General features: G+C 44.4%; 1 protein-coding gene across 1 annotated transcript in view; it reads left to right on the forward strand.

Moving 5' to 3' along the window:
• The window catches only part of LOC147328017 (uncharacterized), a 63,555-nt gene extending 63,049 nt beyond the window's left edge, over positions 1 to 506 (forward strand). Inside the window, exon 5 of the mRNA XM_086296125.1 lies at positions 411 to 506. The gene's annotated coding sequence lies outside the window, so the exon portion shown is untranslated. The remainder of the gene's footprint in view (positions 1 to 410) is intronic.
• The last annotated feature ends 7,272 nt before the right edge of the window (positions 507 to 7,778 follow it).

Genomic DNA, 7,778 nt, shown 5'->3' on the forward strand with positions numbered 1-7,778 from the left:
AGCAGACTCCCACATAGAAAAATGTACTTAGAAATGAGTAAAGGTCCCCTTCTAGGTGGTTTTCTAACAAAGTGCTGAACAGTTCCTCTAAGAAAAGAACATTTTTATGTTTATTAGAGGAAAATGCTTAGCATAGATGAAATTAATTATGTGTACACTGTTCCTGTACTGTACTGTACTTCAGTGAAGTTCAAGAATAAAAAATTTAAAGCTGGAAAAGACCATAATAGGTGTGCTTTACTCTTTCAAGTAAGAAATGACCGTGAGAGATATGTGATAGATGATTATATTAATCTCTGTGTAGTCCAACCATAGCCAGTGTCACAAGCTCTGGCTACGGCAGTGCTGCAGGCATCTACAAAGAGAAGGCCTGCTCCAGTTTTTTCTCCCTGTCTCCCTTTTGTCTGCAGTGTTTGCTCTGGATTTGAGTGGTTCTTCTGGCGTTGGAGTGCTGTCGGCCCACGCCCTATAATGCCAACCTCTGTTAGAGAAAGATCTGGGTCTGTGCCACCACCGGTAAGATGAGGCCTATGCTAGTGTTATGGGCGTGCCAATTTCACCTGTTGAGTCATGCCACTATCGTATATTCATCGCCAGCCTATTTGCTGCGTGTGCAAAAATTAATTGCTCGTAGTTTTTGCACACCAAACGGTTTGGTGTGGCAGGTGCAGGCATCACATATGCATGTATAAAACAGATGTGGGTGCATTTGCTCACAGTCATTCAGACTTTCTGCTGACTCCCTGTCATGGAGTCGTCTGTTAACACCCAGTTCACCAACATTCATATCCGAGGACTTAAGCTGTTGAATCGCAGGCAGATGAAGAGAAGCCACGGTGCATGCTGCGCCGCTACGCCTGTTACCTATATTTATTCTCTGTCTCGTCATCACTCTGCACAACTCTGTCGTCCACAGGCTTGCTGTTGTGGCACATTTATCTCTGTAAAGATGGGTTCACATAACCATGAAAGAGCTACTTTTTTGTAAGCCGAGCTGGACAGAAAGAAAAGAAGCAACGAGACTTAAAACATCTCCCTCTGTTCACTGTGCACTACCGATACATATTCATAAAGCAGTTCTTCTCCTTTTGTAAAGTTTCTTTGATAAAATATTTTGACAGTGTTGCCTAATTTGGAGCAAGAGCAGAGGCCTGCACTGACTTGCTGTAATCTAAAACCCAAATACAAGCCGATAGTTACTGAAGTAAATCTTCCGTTTCAAAATACCTCAATATTTAACATCGATCATACTTCTCATTCTAGACTTTACGCCCGAATCTGTCTGGTCTCCGACAATGTTTCTACCGTAGCTACTCCGACGTGTCAGGTCAAACGCAAGCTCTGTAAGCAGACGTGTTCTCGGATACCCAGAACGACCTTTAAGAGTACAAAACGTGGTTATCAGAAGGGTCATTATGGCCACTGCTGAAATTCAAATGCCTTTGGTCAATAATGATGCAGTATTTCCAACATACGCTCGTCAGTCACTCGAGAGCTGAGACATTTGGGGAAAATTTGTGTGACTCAACGCAACTGGAGTAGGTTCAGCTTTGGTAAATAATTCATTTATCATAATTTGTGCCTTATGACGTGTCAAATTACACCAAAGTGGAACGGACCTGGCTTTGATGACAGAATCTAAAAAGCTCATCCCTTGTGAATTTGACCTCAGGCTCACCCGGATTCCCCCCCACCTTCCCTCTGTTCTCGGCTGGTAAAAGAAACGCTGCCTGGTGTTGAGCTGGTGCCTCAGGGACTGATGGCGGCTGAGCAGCAGCCATGAGGGAAGCACACTGTCAGTCCTGTGATAGCCGTATGAGATTCCACATGCTCTGATGAGTAATTCCTCCCTCCCCTCTCCATCACCATGTGGTTCGTGGCCCTGAGTCATCGTCCACACTTTCCCTCACTCCCTATCCTCTTGTCTGTCTCTCTCTCTCGACGTGAAGAGGTCTCTTCCTTCAGCGACCGTCCCACAGGGAAACTCAACAGAATAGCCTCCCTCAGATGACTCACTCGCCAACATCGAGAGCTCCACACCATCCACTCTCCAGCCATGACAGCCCACCACACCACACCCAGGCCTGGATCCCATGTCCTCCACGGCCCGCTTGCCTCTATTAGTGCGTGTCTTCTTGCCTGTCCTTTTCTGTTTTTCTGTCTGCCTGGTAGCCATTTTCTGTGTCTCTCTGCATAGCTGCTGTCTTGTCAAGATGCTTCATTGTTTACCTGTCTTTACACTCCCATCTGTCTGCCTGTATTTCTACCAGCCTGTACTGTACATCGTCATATTCTGAAATTGTTTTTGATATGGCTTCATGCTTGTCAGCTTGACGTATTTGTCAGACTACCTGCCTGCCTGCCGCTCAGTCTCTATATCTCAGTATGTCCCCTGATACTCCAATGCAATGTCAAAACACAGAAGGACACCCAGCGTCGACTTCCCGTCTGCATATTAAACTATAAAGACTGGCACGACTGTAATGGTAATATTATTCAAGTCTGCCGAAGAGAAGCGTTGGATTTGTTAGTAAATAGATGCTTTTGATTTTGCTTGTGCAGTTCTCAGACAGTTGTGCATCCACAGACATGCAGTGAAACTTTTGACAAAGGTTACTGCACAACTGCAGATGGTATCCTTGATTTCACGCGTTCTGCACTTCAAAACATATTGTGATTTCTATGGCTGTTTGAACTGAGGTGAAAAATCTCTGAATGTGACCCGTTGGCATGCACTTAATTGCGCCTCGGCCCTGCAGTGTGACAAGTTGCTCACGGGAAGCTGTTCAAAGATCCTCTACATGCTGCAACAGGAGATTTGTTGACCATTGCAAGAGCAATAAGGATTTTTAGGGGCATTATGACTGGGTTAATAAAACACAGCTGCCCCTAAAAGTCCCTCACTTTTCTTGCTGCCTTTTCTTTCTCTCTCCCTCCCTCCCTCCCTATCTTTGTGTCTCATTCCAAACTTTTGAGATCAAACTACTAGTACATTCGCTGGCTTTTTCAAATGCGATTTGGTGCATGACTCCGGTATCTGTTCAGCCCTGGCTAAAGAAATGAAACAACCTGAAGTGACCACCGTGTCTGGAGTTTGACCTTTTAAAGGGGCTGGGTCATATATTTCACGAAACTGAGCATGCTTTCCAGTATTTATGAATTGTATATTTATAATGGCAGAGTTTTATTGGGATTTGCAGTGACGTTTTTAAAAGGGAGTTGAATGAGTTCAGAGCAGAATTTCCGAGAAGGAGGCCTCCCTGTGTTCATTACAAGTTCAGCTTTCACAGAAAGCATAAACACAATCCGAGGCCGTCACCTTACACAGAGTTTTCTATATGATGCACACGATAACATACACACGCGCTGACTTATGTTCGGAGAGCAGTGAACCCAGTGACCCAGAGCAGAAAACAACCTGGGAATTGTAGGAAAAGTCTATTTAAAGTAAGTCTACAACCCTGCCAACAAATGGTGAGGAGAGAATATGAGACAGCCGTGGTGGAAAAAAAAAGGAAAAAAAAGATGTAAGCAACACTGTGCAGCAAGTGGTGAGATGAGTCCGATTGGACCTTTTAAACAATGTGAAATGCCACTGAGAGAGGCTTGGCAGGCGGCAGCAGCCAGCACTGTTTAATATCACAATTTTAATCAGCACACTTGGTGACTATCCCAGAGCTCTCCGTAGCCATGCTGCTTATTCAAACCAGGCTCGTTCCACCAAGCCTCCCTTACTAGGCCCTCGGCTCTCATACTCACACTGGCTTGTACTCTCCTGCAGCATATATGGAGAGCTCTTGGCTGGAGTGGTTTTATCTGTTTTCTGTGATGTGTCATTGCACTGTAGTGTGCTACGTTGGAGGGAATCTGTGATGATAGTTGAGCGCATCTCAGCGAATCTTAGGTGGACTAGACACATTTAATGTGTTCTCCCGATTGGATTTTAAATGTACTTTATAGCTATCTGATAAGAGCGTGAAATAGTTCTATATGTAACGCTGCCAATTAGCATTAGGATGCCACAATGAATTTCATTAGAACGCCCAGAGGTTTGCAAGGTGTCAACTTTCCAGTAACTTCAGTCCACAGCTACTTATTATAGACGCAACGAGTAATGGCAGGCTTGTAAACACAAATGGCCCGCCACTGATCTGTTATACGCAGCCTACAAAACAACTCAGGTTCAAGTATTAAGAGTTTAATAAATAACAGTGACAAAAAAGATCAGCGTAACGACATCCCACCTACTGTGATGTCAGCAGAGTTTGCTCCATTTACAGGACACTTTTAAGTGTGTGTTAATAATCATGGAGGTCTTGTTTTTTTTTTTTTTTAAAAATCCCATTATTCAGCAAATGTCTTACCTACGTGTCGCTTGCAGCACAGAGATGCCACCACTGCCCTCGGCTCTATTAATTACATAAAGCATCTAGTGTCAGGATGCTAAATTCATTAGTGAGGTATGTACGGCATGCTAGGGTCAGGACAGATATAGAAACAGGCCTCCAAAACAACTTCTTCACCATTTGACACACTTGTTCGACATAATAGAGGAGGCCACTTTAAGATTTTTGACAGCTCTGCCTGTTTTATTGAGATGCGTTTATGTAGAGCTTGAGCTTCAAGTTTCAACAGTAAATTCTGACTTGAGTGCTCATCTGCATTTATTAGTGCTTTGACTGTTGCTATACACCTACTTTCTTTTCTTTTGAGGGGGGGGGGGGGGGGGGGGGGGTTAAACAAAAACTAATTTGGCCCATTTTGGAAGAAAAAAACGATGGGAAATGTAATTTGTTTTCAAAATAATTACTCACGAATTGTACAGCTACATGAGAACAGTGGGGGGGATATCAGAGGGTTTTTTGTCTTGTTTTTTACTCCAAATTCTTCATTGTATAAATCGGAAACAACGTCTGCTCTCGGTTTCTGGGTACACTTGACACGCACTCTTCTGTATGTAAAAAGTTTAAGCTTGACTATTCAAACACCTTTTCGCCAATAATTAAACAGTGACGTTCACTGTTTGATCTATAGATATATTCAAATCGTTATTTTCACATAACATGACATGTTTTTTTCTTTACTTTTTAAAATACATTCGTGTAATTTTCTTGTCCATAAACTTTTAAAATTTAACTAATGTTCGCGTAATTTTGCCTGGAGTTTATATGTGTAGGGATTTCATTTATGGTCACGTTATGTTAGTGTATTTTTTTCCCTCAGTTTCGCCATAACATTTGCACTAATTATTCTGGGTAACTTTAAGCTATGTGTCTGCTTGCAACACAAAGGGTTTACCTCTGCTTTAAAATGCTGTCTGTTCCCTAAGGTTTTTTCTTTTCTTTAATAATAGATACATAGCCGAGGTGTATTGTCTATGACTTGGGGGGTCACATGAGCCAGAAACTGGGACTTTGTAGGCCAGTTGAATGAAATGAGGACTCACCTTGCCCGCAAAGACCCAGCCTCTGACACACTATCATCAGTCCCGTCGCCGGGGACTGCATGAGGAGGAAACTCCAGAGGTTTACATACTGAAATATCTCTCGACTGCACGATTTCACTTTCAGAGCAAATAAGAGAAGATTTAATCTGCGCCTGTTCATACATACCCTCTAATCTGCTGCCTGTCGGTGTTCGAAGAAGTAGGCGACACCGTCGGATTGTAGTTACCTGTGTACCGGGCAGGTGTTCGCATCCCATAGCCCATATGGAGACCTCTTCACGTAATACGCGCCGACTGTCTGGTGGGTTTGTCTGGCTGCCTGGAGGAGATCGCGTCTGCATGCGAAGTTGAACTTCACCGTCCATCCACCACCAGCACCACCGCCGCCCAAGTAATATGTGATCACTTGGTGTTGCACGCATCCCAAATTGAGCAAGATTATCCTTTTGGGGGGGTGGGGGCCGGGAACTGTCTTATGGAATAAGTCGGACAGTCCCCCTGGTCCATCTTTTTTCCTGTCTGTCCAAAGAGAAAAAACATGCAGACGCAACAGTGTCGAGCCTTGTGCCAGTCTCCCACCTCCCGCCCTCCCTCCCTTCCTTCAAGAAAAAAACGAGAGAGAGAGGGAGAGACAGCTTTTGCGTTTCCCAACGAGAGATCCCCCCGTGCGCACCCAGCCACTCACCCAATATCCATTCTGGAATGGGGGGCGGGAGAAAAAGGCACCCTGCTTGCGCCGCTGCTGCTGCCGCCGTGCTGCAGCTTTTCTAGAGCAGGATATTCCCAAACAGCTGGAAAGAGCTGATATATGGTGCTGCGCCCTCGTGTTGGGCCCTCCCCAAAATGGACCGGTACTAAGTGCTAACCTGGTTATTTTCAGCGCGTCACTGGCTCGTTTCCAATTATAGGTTTCCGACAGCGGCACAGCAAAGTGACCCCGTAGTCTTTACTACACTGCCCGAGGACCTGAAAACGATCGAGCACCACATACAGAGTAAAAACCCGAGCATGTGCGTTTGCTTCTGAACTGCACACATTCCTGCGGTGCGTTGGCTTGCCCGTCCACATGCGCCACAGAGGCCCCCGCGCTCAGCTGCGGTGTCCGGCGGCTCCGCGGCGGCTCGTCTGCGCCTCTCTCAAGGTGTTCCCCTTTTACCGATGCTGTGCGGGAGGCTATATACATCCCAGGTTCATCACACCTCTCCCGTTACCTCCCCGACCGGCAACGCGTTAGTGTGCCGCGACACCTGCTGGCTGCAGCGTGACGTGACACTTCATCGTTCTGTGTATGTTTCAAATGTAACCTGTATTGTTTCACGCAGATCACCGATCACGTGTCGCTCCCCAGCAGGTGGTAATTACGGCGTGACAGCTGGATTCAGTCCGTGGCTCCGTTAAGTATTTTCAGTGAGATCATGACGGGTGTGTGTTTAGTTATAGTGCTCTGTGGGCCATTATTCCAGCCTCTCTGACTTCATTTACTCACTCTGGTCAAATATCTGTTGGTATTCTCTTCAGTTCATCTCATGTTCTTTGCGTCTTTTGCTTCTGTTTGTTCTTTCGTTTTCAGCTCTTTTGCAGTTAGTTATATTCGTTTATTTCGTTATATTTTTACTATATTGTTTGATTATTCTCTCAGCAACATTTCATTCTCCTTTGATCTTTTACATTTTGTTCTACATTACTTACACACAATAGTCTATATTACATATCACATCTATTTGACGTGTGATAGGCCTACTATATTCTATATCTCTGACATCTATTATATTTTCAATAAATTGTATATAAATATTGTATTTTCTATTACATTCAAGTTTTTTGCATAATGTGAAGGAGTACTGTCTTCATTTTGTTTTGATGACAGTAAAGAATACTGAATCTAGTTTCTGAGGTTCAGAGGTTAAGGTTTGGTATTATCATCGGTGCCTGATCAGAATACATGAACACTAAAACATTAAATTATAATCCAGTGCTAAAATGTTTATTTTTAGTTGAAATATGGTTTCATTAGTGCCATGGATTGCATGAGAAGTGGACAGGACGCGAGGAAAAGGGTTAATAAGATGTTGGAGCAGCTCAGTGAGGGTCAAGAGGTCACTGGACAACCAGCTCTCCATCACAGACAAACTACCTCCCCCTCTCCTACTGCACAATACGGAGCGGGACACACTTCTCCCTCAAACTTCTTCAATCCCACTACCATAATGAATGTTCTGGGAAGTCATTCCTACCCTTCCCTTTTAAACTTTACAGCAGCTCTCCTTTTTGTGGTGACAGGTGATCACACCTGTCCACACACACATACCTCTATATCAAACCTCCTTCCTGT

The sequence above is a fragment of the Aulonocara sp. 'chitande type north' Nkhata Bay genome, linkage group LG6 (assembly GCF_057382095.1).
Source record: "Aulonocara sp. 'chitande type north' Nkhata Bay isolate Kocher_YH1m ecotype deep benthic linkage group LG6, A_spYH_male_GT1.1, whole genome shotgun sequence".
Lineage (NCBI taxonomy): Eukaryota > Metazoa > Chordata > Actinopteri > Cichliformes > Cichlidae > Aulonocara > Aulonocara sp. 'chitande type north' Nkhata Bay.